General features: G+C 40.2%; 1 protein-coding gene across 1 annotated transcript in view; it reads left to right on the forward strand.

The window, feature by feature from the left end:
• The window catches only part of Cadm1 (cell adhesion molecule 1), a 326,654-nt gene that overhangs the window by 246,700 nt on the left and 64,043 nt on the right, over positions 1 to 15,911 (forward strand).

Genomic DNA, 15,911 nt, shown 5'->3' on the forward strand with positions numbered 1-15,911 from the left:
GATGTTCATTAAGAGGCGGTGAAAAAAAGTAAAACCATTGTTTATCTTTCCTTCCTCTGAGCATTCTACCAGGCTCTTTCCAGACCTGATTTTTTCTGCCTCCAGCTGAACACTCTTATTATTTCCCTTAAAGTTCTGTTTATGCCGTCACCTGTATTTTTGCAGCAAATTTTATCTGCTAGGCAGAGTGAAAAGGCCTGATATAATGGGTACTGTCACTTCTTTTTTTTTTTTTTTTCTACCTCCAAATCATAGAGTTGGATTTCATCACTTGTAACAAACCTCAGCAGCCTCTTTTCAGTTTTCATTTTGGACCACTTGCTTTGTTTCCCGACTTACTGGTTTTATCTTCACTGGCTTAATGCTCACAAACACTGAACAAACAGGCAAACCAAATGAGCAAAAATTTAACTAGGGTACTAGAGCCTGTAACTGACAAACCCCACTTGTGTGACAGTGCTGACTAGAAGTGGTTGTTTTTGCAGCTAACTGCTCAGTAATCTATTTGCTCTGGTCACAGGCAGCTGCTTGGAGAGTGGAGTTTGCATTTGCACAGTGTTGGTTGTGTGCAGTCAGAGGAAGGATGCTAGATTCTGGTACCTCCTGACTTTATCTTCTGACACATCTGCTTTTAAACTTTCTCTTCCTGGACACTGAACTCACTTGGTGGTGAGGATTCCTGACTCTCTGTCCAGTGACCCACTGAGATATGTGGGGGCCTTGAAACAAGTTGTCTGTGTGTCTCCCTCTGGCTCTGCCCTGCTGTAAGCCATTGGTTTCGAGGTTCCAGTGACACCAGTTTAAGGGAGGAACGACATGAACAGCTACAGCACTCTAGACAGAGGCCCTCAAACTCACATGGCCCACGAATTATCCCAGTCTCTTGTTAAAATGCAGAATCTGACTGATAGTTCTGGTAAGAATTTGAATTTATGCATGTTTTACAATCACCCAACATTATTAAAACTGCTGGTCGGCCACACAGACACCTTAAGACACAGGGAGCAGAGGAACAAAGAGATGCTACAAAAAGCAAATTGTGTCTTATGGCTTCATACCCCATAGTCATGACTATCTTTAAGGGCAGTACAAACAAGGCTTAGGGGTTATTACCAAAAAGGGGGACACAATGTTGATGGGGTGGATCTAGGAAGAATTAAGAGGAGGAAGGGGATAAATATAGTCAAAATACACTGTATACATGTATGAAATTTTCAAACAACTCATAAAACATTATATTTAAAAACATCTGAGTAGTGAGTACTGGAAGTGACAGGAAGTGTGTGTCTTTCATCCTCTTTTATTTCAGTGTAACCCTGCTGGTCTGGAACTCAGAGATCCACCTGCCTCTGCTCTCAAGTACTGGTGCCACCATGCCTGGCTTTCTGACTTCTTTTAAAGGTAGCCCTTTACTTATCTTTCCTTAAGGCCACTGAGCATTAGCTGGTGCTGAGTTGTGTGATTAATGAAAACTGAGCTAAGGACCACTGAGCCCTTCTGCTGAAAGCTGACTGGTGGTAAAGCCCTGTACCTGGCCCCCATGGATCCATCAGTCACCCTCTTTCTCACAGCCCGTCTCTGCTCACTCTTCCCATTTCTGACTTAGCTCTCTGGTTGATGTCTCATTCTCCCTCTCCATATAAAACTTGTCTTCCAAAGTCCAGGTGTGTTTGTATCACTCCCTGGATTCAAATCACTCTCTGGCTCTCTATTAATTATAAGATAAAGTGTACATTCCCTAGCCTGGCATATGATGTCCTTCATTATCCAGCCTGTGACCTCTCTGGAAAGCATCTTTTGTCTCTCTCTTCAGGACACACTAGAGTCTTCACAGTATTTTAAACACTCACCCCACACACACACTTCAAATTCCACTCATGTGAGTTGGGCCTTCAGTTCTCAGAACACAATGGTGAGACACATATGGGGGAGAGGCAGGCAAATATTAGCGCATTGTTCTCTCTGTGTGTGTTTGTGTGTGTGTGTGTGTGTGTGTGTGTGTGTGTGTGTGTGTGTGTGTGTGTGATGCTTGCTCCTTTGCTTTCTAGCCTTATTTTAAAAAAAAAAAAACTCTGAGACAGATTTTTTTTACATCAGAATAAAACAATCTATTGTAGATCATTTCAAAAGCTAAAATTATAGAAATACTTTAAAAGTTTACATTAAAAAATCTATGTGCCACATAAATATCTGAAGATGTTTGGACATTATATGGACTAGTTAATTTCTGGAATTGAGAGTGTCCAAGGCATATGAAGTCCCAACAGGGTTGATCATTTACTGAGTACCTGCCATATGTGGTGACACTGTGTTCTATTTTAGGAATACAAAGATAAATAAGATGACACTAAAAATACTTAAAATAATAACATAGGTAAATAAAGCTTTTATTTGGGGATACACAGGAATAAGGAATTTAAAAATAATTAAAATTACACTAAGTAATTTGGGATATACATGTTAAGTGTACTGCTATATCAATCCATAAATTCGCCTCAGATCTTCAAATGAGAATCCTGTAGTTCTCAACATACCCTAACAGAGGAGACATTTTCATGTCCTGTTTACATGTTGGGAAACCTGAGGCTTAGAGAGCTGAAGCAACTGGCCTGAGGTCTAGCTGATAAGGGCAAAGGTAGGATTGACCCAATTGCAGAGCAGCACCCTGCAAACAAACGGAGCAGTAGGCATAATAAAGGAGACTGACATGTGTGTGCCTCACTGTATACTGGGAGTCAGGAAGCACAGGCAGTAAATCACAGAACATATAGAAAGAAAACTAGTCTTGGAGTCAACATGTTTGTAATTCCAGCACTATGGAGGCTGAGATGGGTAGATTTCTGATGGTGCCTGACTAGCCAGCCTAGCCAATTTAGTGAATCCCTTCCAGTCAGAGACCTTGCCTCAAAACCCAAGGGTGGCTTCTGAGGAATAACACCCAAGGTTGACCTCTGGGCTGCATGCCCACTCACACATGAACATACCTACTACACCTGCACAATATAGCCCCACCACCACATATAAACCTGCAAAATATGTGGGAATTCTTCAGGGTCAGTTCTTCTGCTTTTATGAATATATTAGTGATAGGGGGTTTGATCCAGTGATAAAATAAGAAACTACTGTCAATAACAAGCTAGTGTCAGACTCCAGTTATGTATTGATTTGCTCCTACATTGAAGGGTGTATTTTTACCTAAGAATATCTATTAGTGTCAAAGTATAATTGTCAAGCTAAATTATATATTATTATTAAATTTTGTCTGTGCTTTTCTTTCCTCCAATGTCATATGAAGGGGGGAATTACACCCCTGCATGCCACAGGAGAACAGCACTTAGTGAAGGTTACACTTCTGGAGACCTCAGACATCCTAGACACACCCAGGAACTCATTAGTAAGCAGGAAAGGTCTCAGTGCCTGGTAGCTTTCTCCCAAGCTCTTTCACTTAGTAAGAAAAGAGGAAATTATGTGTGAGAAGTGACAACCAACATTGCCCAGAAACAGCAGAGGACATAGACGAGCCTAACAGGCTAAGGTGAGTTAGAGAGGGCTCAGCCATTCCTGCTTATTTCCATATTTCATGGGGTTCTTTTGGTATTGAAGAATAGCAAAAAGTTTGCAAGTGTGGTGGAGTTTTTGTTTCATTTCATTTAGCTTTAGTTTTGGCATTTAGGATCAGTTGTGATCTCTGTAAGTTTTGTGTATCATGTCCCCTTAGTATGCCAGGTATCTGTGATGTTGACTGTGAAGTTTGCCAAGGAAGATGTTGTGTTGTACTGCCAATTTAATGTTGTCTAAGAAAATGGAAATTGCTCTCTGGACTTACTGTGGGATCATACAGAAATAGAGGGAGGGAGCCTTAGAGTAAACCTTCTTTAAATGCTGTACACTGAATCTAATACCAATGTCATCCATCTGCCTATATCTGCTACTTGCCTCGTATTTTTCATATATACAGAATTTAGTAGGTAGTTTAACATAAATGTTTTTCAAAGAAGATGTTTAAATTTGCTCTCTGCTTTTCAGATAATTGTACAGTAGCATGAGGTGATGATAAGTGTTAATGGTCAACTTGACGAAATCAGGAATTGCTTCTGGGTATAATATGAGGGATTTCCCTTGTTATATTAATTGATGTGGGAAGACCCATCTTAACTATGGGCAGGACTATTTCCTGGGCAGGGAGGGGATCCTTACCTGTGTAAAATGAAAAACCACAAACACTGACATATATCCATCCCTGTGTTTCCTGACTGTGACTGCAATGTGAGCAGCTGTATCAAGCTCCTGTGCTTGTCGTCCTTACCATGGAGGACTGTACCTTGGGCCATAAGGCGCAGTAGGCCCTTTATCCTTTAAGTTGTGTCGAAGCGTTCTATCATCATAACAGGAAAAGAAATTAAGACAGATGAATAACATCTAAACTTCTGAAGCTTAAAATAAAAAAAAATCAACAGATTTTAAAGATACTAAAAACATCTTAGTAATATAGACAGAGGCCATGAAGGTGATGTTGACCATAAAGAAATTTGAAGGATATATAATCCTTTATTTAGCGTTTTCAGAGTTGTGTTTTTTATAACACACATGCACATACACAGCATTTCTTTACTCAAGTCTCCCTATAACACTGTTAGAGAGATAAGATTTACCTACTTTAAAAATGTAGGAAAATTCAGAATTACAGATTTCCATCACCAGGAAGCTTCGAACCATGGCAAGGATCCCTGTTTTCCAAGTCTAATGCTCTTCTCCTTTCTCCTCTGCTGCCCCCTTACTCCTGAAAAACAAGTCATGAGTAATGAATGCCCTTATCACTTATCTCTAATTTCAGTGATGATTAATCAGCAGCCCACACTTGGATGATACTAATCAAGTTATTTGTATAATGGCACCAATTTGGATCGTTACTGTGTATATCTGCCTGACATGGGCTTGGCACCGGGCAATCAGCAAGCATGAGAGTGGAATCTGGAAGGAAGCTCCTTGGGCCACTGCCTCTCCCCTTATGCAATCCCATCATCAAACTCTGGCTGAGCAGAGCTTCCTGAGTTCAGTGTGTTTCCTTCAGACTTAGCTGAGAACAGCAGCTCAAACACCCAGAGGTTTAAAAAATAAACCACCCACCACTTGCTTTCTGACTGACAGACGATAGAGTGAATAACTCACCAATAAGGGCCAATTTTCTAGCTAAGAAATTGTTGTTTCATATAATAGTCCAAAGCTGCTTGGCTTCCTGGTAGGAGATGTAAGTTGAATGTTGCAGCATTATTCAGCATGATGATTATCATGGATTTACAGCTGTTTCTCGAACAAACGACATTACACACACTTGGGACACTCTCTAGAATAAGAATATGAAACATCTCTCCCCTCCTGTCTCCCCACTTTCTGTGTCTGTAGTAATGTCATTTGAAGCTGACATTCACCCAGAGTCCATATCTGATGTGCTCCAACTGATAGCCCTATATGCTCATCCTGTCGGTTCTAAGCTTTAAACTTGGAAAAGTTTTCAGTGGCTCCTGTTGGCAGGAAAAATGAACGAAGTGACATAGAGAGAGACTGCTATTACAGCCAAATTTTGGTCACATAGACTGTTGATACTAATGAATGTCCTTGAATGAAGCAGGTACTGTGAATGCCTAAAGCTGTAGCTGAGCTGTTGAGCCTGATTAGTCTGAAGAACAGAGGTCTCCTCCCAAAATACTAAAGACCTGATCTGTGGGCTCTGGTTGTGGAGCTGCCTTTCTCAGTATTGCATATTGGGGCATGCCAATTGCTGATAGATGAGTTGCTTGGCTTTGGATTCTTTTCTATGCTGGGCATGTTGTTTGGTTTTATTCCTGAGTCATAACTGAGGTGCTGTAGAGTCTTCCATTAGTTCCCTATGTTCTTTTAGAACATAAAATGTAATGCCCTTTTAGCTCCTTCACTGGTACACTGAGATTGTTAGTAGCAGCAGATGTAGGGTTAACATAGAGGATCAGATCCAACCACTTTTTAGTTTCCTTGTGTGCACATGGGGTGCAATCAGAAGACAGCAAACAACATGAGAATATAGTAAGGTTTAAATGAGATGATATAAAAGAAAACATAATAACCTCACACATTTGAAAACACCTTAAAAATAAATGAGCTTTGGTTTTCATTCAGATGACTTGAACAATAGTCCCTCTAGATAACAGTGGAAGTTTTCTTGATGCTAAAAAATTAATAGTAACAAACACCTTAGAAAAATCATTTAGTTTTCTTGACTCTAGGCATAAAGAATAGCAGCCACCTCCGTTTTCTTCTGTGTATGTGTAGAATTGCAGTTCTTTGTTTTAACCTTGTGGTTTTAAATACCTTACACTAATTGTTAATCATTTAACCCCTAGAGGCAAACAAAAAGGGGGAAAAAAAACTCCTCAGCTTTTAGTGAGTTGAAGCGAAAGTGACCTAAGTTCAATCATGGTACCTTTTATAAAGGGAAAAATGAGTTGGGAGTTTAAAAGTAGGCGGAATGCATGTGCCATCTCCATTGAGACTGGAGGCTGGAATTCTACAGAAATTCAATTTAGAGAATTTTGTTAAGGCATAACTGGTAAGGGCAAGTGCTGAGTGGTGTCCATTTCTGCTATATTTACTGCTTAGGGGGACTGGAAACGCATGTCTCAGTCCAACTTACCACAGCAGGCAGCCATGTCCATAGTCTTTGTGCTTTTTATTTCCTTAGGAAAATTTAACATTGTACTTTTGTTGTAGCCTAGCCATGGCTACTGTGGTTTATATACTGAGCAGTTGGCCACCCAGCTCTTTTCTGGGTAAGAGGGAAATCCATACAGGAACAGCAAAACAGAATGCTTAAGCTTTGGGTGGTTGTCAAGTGTTTTAACAAGTAATTTGAATTTCAGTCGTATAAACCCTTCATTTCCATTGTGGATAGCTGTGGTTTTAGAAATAGTGATAGTTCTGTTACCTAAATTAAAACAGCCCTTTCCTGTCATCTCAGACTTCAGCTAATCTGGGTGCCCAAGGAACCACCCTGAATAGGATGTGTTTCATCCACACTCAGATGCTGTCTACACAATCCACCCCTTTTTCCGTATGCAATTTTCTCCTCCTTGGATCCATGCTTGTGGACAGTGGGGGCAAGAACAGCCCACTCTCACTCTGCAGAGCAGTCACCAAACAGTCCCGGGAAATGGAATATATCTTATTATCAGTTCATTAGCAAAGTGGCTGACACAGAAGATCAACAGTTGGCCTTCAGCACAGCTGCATTTTGTCTGGGAGAAGTGTAATGCATTTTGAAATGTTGGCGTAGCAGCCAGGCTTGAGTTGGACTGAAACAGCGCCATCTAACCCGGCCCTTTCTTCTTTCGCCATAAACGCGCATCACAGAATCGAGCCCATTGAGGAGAAATCACTTGCTCTGCCAACACAATTAGTTTTATAAGAAGCCTCTGTCTTCAGATTGTTCTTCTCCAAAGTCCAAGTTGGATGACTGCGGTTATTTTTTAATTAATATTTTTAAGAGCCACCCTCCTTCTCCCAAGAGCCTCTAAGCAGATTTAACAAGCTTAAAAGGACTCTTTCACAAGGTGACTTCAATGCCATCTCCCAAGCAAATAAAACTCCATTTCAGGGCTCTATTTTTCTTCATGTAAAGTCTGCCCAGTATGTATGTGTGTTGTGGATAGTGTCTTCAGGGTTAGGCAATATTCTCTACAAACAACAAACAAACAAAATATGTTATCCTGTTGCTGAAGGACAAGATGATGATATCCAGCCAGGGAAGTAAATGAAAGGAGGTAGAGAAGTCTGAGTCCTTTCAGCAATCACTCCTAATCTTTATGGTTTATTTTTATGTTCTTGTTTCTTTTATTGCTGTTAGTTTCTTTGGTGCATGCATTTTAATTTAAAACTAATTCAGACCTTTGGGTTTCATAGCTGGTACCACTCCGTAGACACATTCAATGTGGTGGCTCACAGCTCCTCCTTTTGGGGATCAGACAAGTTTAAACCTTAAGTGTCATAATTGGCTTGGCCTTTTTAGTGGTGTAGGCCCTGATTAAAAAGTTATTGAACTTGGAGTCTTTCAAAGCGATGAATGGTAACGTGATGGTTTAAATTGAAACAGCACAGACACTTTCTTTGTCATCATCTTCCTTGAAAAGAGTTTTCATGTGTCTAATCAATGTTTCCTTTCACAAAAGAAATACCCATTCCATGTAAATGCAAGTTGTACTGCACTTGACCTCAGTTCTTCAGCCTCCATGCTGAAAGCCAATAGACAAAATGGTAAAAATAGCTGGGTGCGTATTCGTCTTTAAAGTTGAGATTCCGGTCACCTTTAGTTTGGCATGGTATAAGGATCATTCCCCTGGGAGGGAAAGGCAGAAATAACTCTTCTTGCAGCTGAGATTAAAGAGTTTCATGGGGACAAGAAAAACTTTACATAATTCCTTACAGTAACTTTTCTCCTATTTTAAAACCAGACAGACTACTTTGCAGTTTGTAAGGTCAAGGTAGAATTATCAAAAATCTCTCCAGTCTGAAGATGTGTTGGCCTTAGATCTATGAAAACCCCAGTGCAAAGGCTGTGAAGGAGAGGTCTTGCTGTGCAGTTTCATAGCCTCCTCCACCCCAAGAAACTTCAAAATATAAGGGAGACAGGGATTTACAGTAACAAGCCTTTGTGCCCCTTGGTGTGGCTGATGTTCATGGAGACCTGAGCTGCATGCATTGTGGCAAGCCACCTCCATGAGCATCTGTATTCTCTGCCATGCTCCCTGCTCTTGCATTTTGGAGTTAAAGGTGAAATTCCATCTTTAACCCCCTTGTGGTTGTCTGAGCAGTGATTAATCAACTAGATGTGATTCCCCACAGACCTTTCAGAGGGTGGATGAAGGATGGAATTCCAGCCTTTTAAAAAACCCAAATGAATAAAAAGCCACACCTTTTGCTTAATATAGCTTTAAAATTAATGTCCATTTTTGAATGCCAAGAAAACAAAGGGAATTTCTCAAAAGTGTGTGCAGCTTGCCACAATAAGCCTTAATTGGTGTCAAGGAGATGTTAGGATGAATGAGGAAATGCCCATTTAGCTGATAAGACTGAAAAGTGGGACCTTGTTATGAGCTGTCATCTCAGCATGTATTTAAACTATAGCAAAACTGAAACATATTTGCCATATAGATCATAATGACTCCAAAGGAGCCATTATGCTCTATTATGTAATTACATAATCAAAGCATGCATGGTAATCAGCTTTTGGAATTCAATGCTAATCAAACATACCTATACTATGTGTTTAAGCTAAAATAGAGAGCGTTAATTTGCCATTAGTCAACTAAACAAGAATGTGTATACAGAATATTCATGAATAGCTTAATGTTGTGTCAGATATTTTTTGTTTTGTATTCTGGGGAAATCAACAATTTTAATTGAAGAAAAACCAGCACTGAGGAAGATTCCTCTTTAACTTGCGGTTCAGAAATGTGCCTCACCTTTTGCTGATTATAAAAGGAAAGCAAGAATAAATTCAATGTTTTTTTTTTTCCTTCTATAAGCTCAAGTGACACAACAGCAATTATAGAGCAGTGAATACTTAAGAATATCTGGCTACCTCTACATAGGAAACACCTTAGAAATACCATCTAAAACTATGGCAAAGCCTTCAGAACTGCAGCATGTATCGCTTTTACAATTAGAACAAAATCAGTTCATGTTATTTAGAAACAAGCGAGAAGAGGCACTCTTGGAGACTCCATAGGGACATATGTCCTGTCCTGGTGCTTACCCTGGGGTTTTTGGCATGTCTCTGTATTTAGCCTGTAAGCTTATGGTCTGTGTGGCTTGTGGTCATAATTGTTTTGACCATTAAGAAGATGGAGCTGGTCCTTGGAACAGTCAACATTCCATTTTACTTTTTGGGACAGAAAAACATGGATGAGGATCAAAAAGGTTATCAGAAGCCTTGTGCACCACAGACAGATTGATTCCTTTTGGTTTTAAATAAATATTCAAGTATTCATGAAGGTTGGGATATTGCCTCCCTTAAAAATAAAAGAAAATTGTATTTGTTTTGAAGAGGTCATCCCCTTAACCTTTAATCCCTGGTTGATGGAACTCTCTTTTGGGACATGGCTTTCACTGTCTCTCATCAGTATGTGGCTGACTCAAAATGTTACTGTCATGTTTAAATGGGACTGAATTCTTTCATCAAAAGCTTTCGTGGCTTGAACTTCAAATAATTTATTTTCAAATTACTTTTACTGTAATTCTTATTAATTCAAATAGGTTTCTGATTTGATATAAAACTCTGTAAATGTAGGGAACAGTTTAATGAATTGAAAGATAGGATTGAGTCTTTTAAAGGAAATGTACAAAATATGCTGACAATAATTGCTTAGATAGAAATCAAATCTTAATGGCTTTGTTAATGATTTGTAGCGCACACTGTGTTTACGTTGACTTGAGGGAACATATGCAGTTAGAAAGATTTCTCCCTCTGGGTTTCAACAGAATCTTAATTTTTTGTTTCCTTTTCTGAAATATACTCATCTCTGTTCTGGCTCTTGAAACTTTAGCTGGAACTACAGTGCTTCTGCTTGTAATAATGGTCTTACTTGGTCGAGAAGGACTCTCTTCTGAGTTGGGCACATCTTTAACAGGGGAGTAAAAATAGGATCCAGTAGAAGTAAATATAGGTGACAAGCTTCAGGTCACACAGGGCTCCAATAGCAATGAAAATAAGCCAAAGAAATGCAGATGTTTTGCTTCTTTGAAAGTTTCAAACTTTGATGCCTCTATGAATAAGAATGCATAACCTCAAGTCTTTGCTGTAAAGCTTCCAGCACTGGGCCTGAGATGATAGTGGGAAAGAGTGCTTGCTGGTCAAGCATGAGGACCTGAGTCTGAATCCTCATAACCTACATAAGAACTGGGCAGGGCTGATAGTGTCTATAACTGGGGGGCCAGGAAGAGACAAGCAGTCCTGAGTCCTGGGTGCTCACTGACCACCAACCTAGCAAGTGAGGTGAAGTGGTATAGCAGGGCACCTGCCATCCTCCTTTGGCATCCACACCTACTGCACTGGCTCATGTCCCTGCACACAAATACATGCATACATGCACACAGAATTTAAGAAATACACTTTCGGGGACCAAAGTAGGGGCTTTTTTAAGTCTCTGAATTTGTCATATTCAGGGTGAGTTTTCTTTTAGCCATCCACATTTGGGCCTTGGGTGCCTCCTATTTAGACAGTGATCCCTCCAAATTGATGTTAGGGGTTCAGTGTTTCCTAAAGTAGGGATGGGGACAGAGTTTCTCTAATATGATTTAGCTTTATGTGTTGCTTCTTTGTGCAAAACCACCATCTCAGTTAAGTGTCATGGTGCCCCTCTGTGTGTGTGGGTAGGTGGGAGTTTCCATAGCTGCCACAGCATTCACTGAAGTCTGTTCTAACTGTGATTTGTCTTTTTATTATGGACCTGGGAAGACTCCCCCAGTTTTATTTGTTTTCTTGTTTTAAGTGTTTTGTTAACAGCCGGGCAGCAAGGGTGAGAGCTCTGGGCATTGGCAAATGTCCACTGTGCCCTGCTAAGAAAGGCTTTCTCTGGGGGCAGAATGTGCTGAGTGCTAAAAGAGGAGGCAGTAGTAAACAGGTACTTTGCATTCAGGATGGCCTCTCTCTCATCTTGAAGTGTGTAATTGTGTTCAGGGTAAATTATGGAAATAAAAATAATCACAAGTTGCTCATAAGGCAATAACCCTCTTTAAAAATTTCAAGGCAGAGCCAAAGGGTCCTTAGCAACCAGTCCTGAGATGTTGGCTTGTAACGGGGAGGGAGGGAGTTGTCTTCCAGAACCAGGTTCTAACACCCTAGTCTCAGCCATTTAGCTGACTCATACCAGGCAACTTCCCCAAATCAGGCTCTGGAGTTCAATCTTTATCGTAAAAGCAGTGAAAACACCAGGATTCTGGGAAGGGGAAAGCAGCCAGTACCCCACCCAGCACTGGGGACTTCTTAGTTCTTCCTGTTTCTCACTTCCACCTCTAGTTTTGAGATCTTGTCACTTGTCACTTCTGTTAGGACTTATTGCTGATTAAATGGACGGGGATGGAGTCTAGAGTATTGTACAATGTCACCTAAAGTCGTATTTAACAAAATGATATTTAGAAGAGTCTCTGAGCAATTATATAATTATATTATATTATACTATTAATTGAAAGCTGCTAATAAGGAAGTTAAATCCCAATAACAGTCCTATCAAGCACTGAAAGGGTCACTGGTTGTCATCAAAGGAAGTTTTGCCTTTTGTAGACAATAAGGTTTCTGGTCATTGTAACTATCTGAGAGGTGTCTGGTTTGATGAAAGATACTTGTTCTTTAATAAAAGGCTCTCCTTGATTCAGGTCTTTGTTTTTAGTAATTATAGAGCAACTCTGAAAATTGGCCAGGTGTGGTGGGGCATGTCTGTAATCCCAGCAAACTTAAGTATGAAGAAGGAAAATTGCCATAAATTCGAGGATAGCCTGTACTACATAGTCAGTAGCAGACCATTCAAGGGGACAGAGCGAGACTTTCTGGAAGAAGAAACTACAGGGCTATCATGATGAGGTACCTACCACCCAACCTGAGGAGTTTACTCCCTGGAACCCACATGTTAGAAGGCAATAACTGATTCTAGAAAGTCATCCTCTGACTTCCACATGCACACACAAATAAGTAAATAGAGCTAAGTGAAGAAAAATAGACAACAAAAAACCTGAAAGTCATGGGAAGCACCCCTATAACAACAATTTCTGGTATAAATAAAAATTCCGTTTGATTCTATCTCCTAAACTTCTTCCAAATATACCAACCAATTAATGCTTGAAAATGTCTACACATGGCAGCCACTGCTCCACCCTTAAAATAAATTACCTGGCTGTTAACAGCTTCTTTTGATGGCTAGATATTGTACCTGTTTTGATTTCTTTTCCCCAGAACACATACTATTCCTACCTTGACAGAATGTCAGCTAATTGAGTTTTAAAAAACTCTGAAGGGTTTTTAAATGCATTCTTTTAAGGAAGATACCAAAGTTTCATGTTTCTCTCCTGCTACACATGAGATTGCATTTTGTGACAACCTAATTGTCTCAACATTCATTTCAAGGGGAAAATTTATCAAGCCATAGCATGTACTCTTGCTTTTGGAAGACATATTTGAGGATGTGAGCAGAAATCATTTTTACATAAAGGCTTCAGGCAGTAGAGTTCTGACATACATACTGTATTTTCCTTGCTGTCACTCAAGTCCTTTGCCTCAAATAAATAGGTCATTATTATCCCATTGCAGCCATCTATAGTGCCTCAAAGTATGGGGCTCTGTTTAATATAACTGCCATCTAGCTGACCTGTATAATTTATTGGTGATTTTTTTAAAGAATGACATCCTTGGGCCACCACCACCATCAGCGAAGCACTTTGATGTCTTTCAGCCAAATACTTCATTATCACATAATTTCCTGCATTGGTACTCCAACCATATTAGCATAGCTAGAAGTTGGCATTTTTCTGAGACACTGGATTTTGGTCCTAATAACTGAAAAAGTAATAACTCCATGATGTGGACAAACCATGGGTTTGCAGAATGGTACAGCAAAGGCAAAAAGTTTACTTGAGTGACTTGGTAAATGGACTGGTCATATAGTATCTCATTTTAAGTAATAATTAGGAACGTGTAGACTGTGTTGTAAACAAAACAAAAACAACTTTTGCTTGATGTTGTCACTTCCTTCATTCTTAAAAATGCAAAACCATGCTTCATTTGTCTTGGCTCCCAACCTCCTACACATGGGCTGCTATAAATATAGTAGCCTCCTCTTGGAACATACTGGTTGTAGACCTACCATGAAGAACTAAAATTAAAGCCAATAGTTATTTCCACAGAAAGTGTCTTATTAGAACAGAACTGAATTAGAGGCAGCTTTAAGTCTTAGGAGCTTCCAAGTACTAGTTGGTATCCAAAGGGACTGATCCTGTCAGCAGGCAGCCTCTGCACATGTACCTTCTATGGGTTGAAGAATCTTGTTTGTGTTACTAATAAACTCCCTGCAGGCAGAAGAAATCCCTACCTGTCCCAAAGAAGATCCTGTTTGATATTCTGGCCTCCTAAAGGCAAGCCCATGACTTTAACATCATTTTACTCTTACATTACATAGTGTAATTTTTCCTTCATTTCCTCATCTAAGTTACCCTGCAAACACAGTTTCTAGTGTCCTGCTCTCTGTTCACACTTATCCAGGGCCAGCAAGTCCACCTTGAAAAACTGGCCTGATTGGCAGGAATTCCTGTCACCTTGGTCTTTGCTCCTATCTGGGAATAACCCATTCCTTCCTGTTGGGTTCTGGATTCTGTGTTTGTTACAATAATCTACAGAGGAAAAACAATAACACCTCTCGGTTTTTTGTTTTTGTTTTTGTTTTTGTTTTTTCTGATCACCTTCCACTCTGTTGTTCCTCTCTAACAGCATTTAACTTTCCCCAGTTCAGTCTCAGTCCTTCCAGCCACACAGGCCTGTGTCCCCACAGCAAGGCTAATTTCCCAAGTCATGGAGCTCAAGGTCAAGTTTCATTTGAGTTTGCTCTACAAGAGGGAGACATTTTGTTTATCTGCAGCTCTAATATTTTTACCCCTTATTCTTCTAGTTCCCTCTCTTCTAATCCTCTGCCAGGGGCTGGTCTGTTTCTATGTGGATTTGGCTTTAAGCCATCTTAGAGACACCATCACACTTTCCCACTGTGTCCTGCCAAAAAAGGATCCTTCAGAAGAAATGTGGTAGCAGGTGGAATCCTCCACTTATTATAATTGTACCTCTATTTATGCTGCCTCGATTTTTTAGTCTTTAAAGTAGCATTTATCTTTGACCTTTGCTTCTTGATGTAACAACATTTCTTCAAGGAGCCAAGAAGATACCCTAAGCTGATACATGCGGGCTACATGGAGAGCTGCAGAGCAGGAGCCTTGAGCCTACATTCTTGCATTTGCTACTCCCACACATGATAATGGCTTAATAAGTGTGGAGATTTGTGGTCTAGAGAAATGATGAGAGTGATGTGGTGGTTCTGGTGCTGGTGCTGGTAGTGGTGGTGGCATGATGGTGATGTGATGGTGATGGTAATGGTGATGATAGTAGTAGCAGTTACCATCTGTTTAGTTTGAAAAGCTAGACATGGTGTTAACTGCTTTGTGTTTATAACAACTCTGTGGGATAGCTTTTAATTACTGCCCCCATTTTGTAGATGGGAAACTGGCTCAGTACGGTAGATAAATTTCCTGATGTAAGAGCAGTCTGTCTTCCCCCTTCTGGACTGACTGTTATGTTTGCTGCCTGTAAATACACTTTTTGTTTGGGAAGTAGTCATTAGGTGTTCTTTTTATGAACATCTCGGTTCCGTAAAGGCCAGGACAGTGTTCCAGACTCCCTTGTCTCCTGTTATGTGAAGCACAGAGTGCAACACTTCACAATCCCTTATCTTCTGCTTCTAAATTGAACTTCCACCTGTGCTGTGGATCTTTTCACACATTTAGGAGATGCTCTGGCTCCTAGAACAAATCTTGATGCTGCAGACTGGCACAGATCTAGAGCTATGCCTTGTTATCAGTGGATCTGAGAGCTCTCACATTTTGACATGTTCTGAAATGTTTGTAATGACTGAAGGGGTTATCTGCAGGGACATTGGTGAGCTCTGAGCTGCCTGAGGCTTTGCGTGAGTTATGAAGGTGTGTTTTTTGAAAGCTGAGTCAGACTTTCAACTGCAGGCCTTGTGGGTGTATTGAGGTCCCAAAGAGCCAGTTTAGTCCTCACTGCCACACGTGACAAAATGAAGTGCCTGCCAACTGGGAGTGTCAATATCTGCTAACTAGACAGGCTCATT

Source organism: Cricetulus griseus, chromosome 4 (genome assembly GCF_003668045.3).
Source record: "Cricetulus griseus strain 17A/GY chromosome 4, alternate assembly CriGri-PICRH-1.0, whole genome shotgun sequence".
NCBI classification, from domain to species: domain Eukaryota; kingdom Metazoa; phylum Chordata; class Mammalia; order Rodentia; family Cricetidae; genus Cricetulus; species Cricetulus griseus.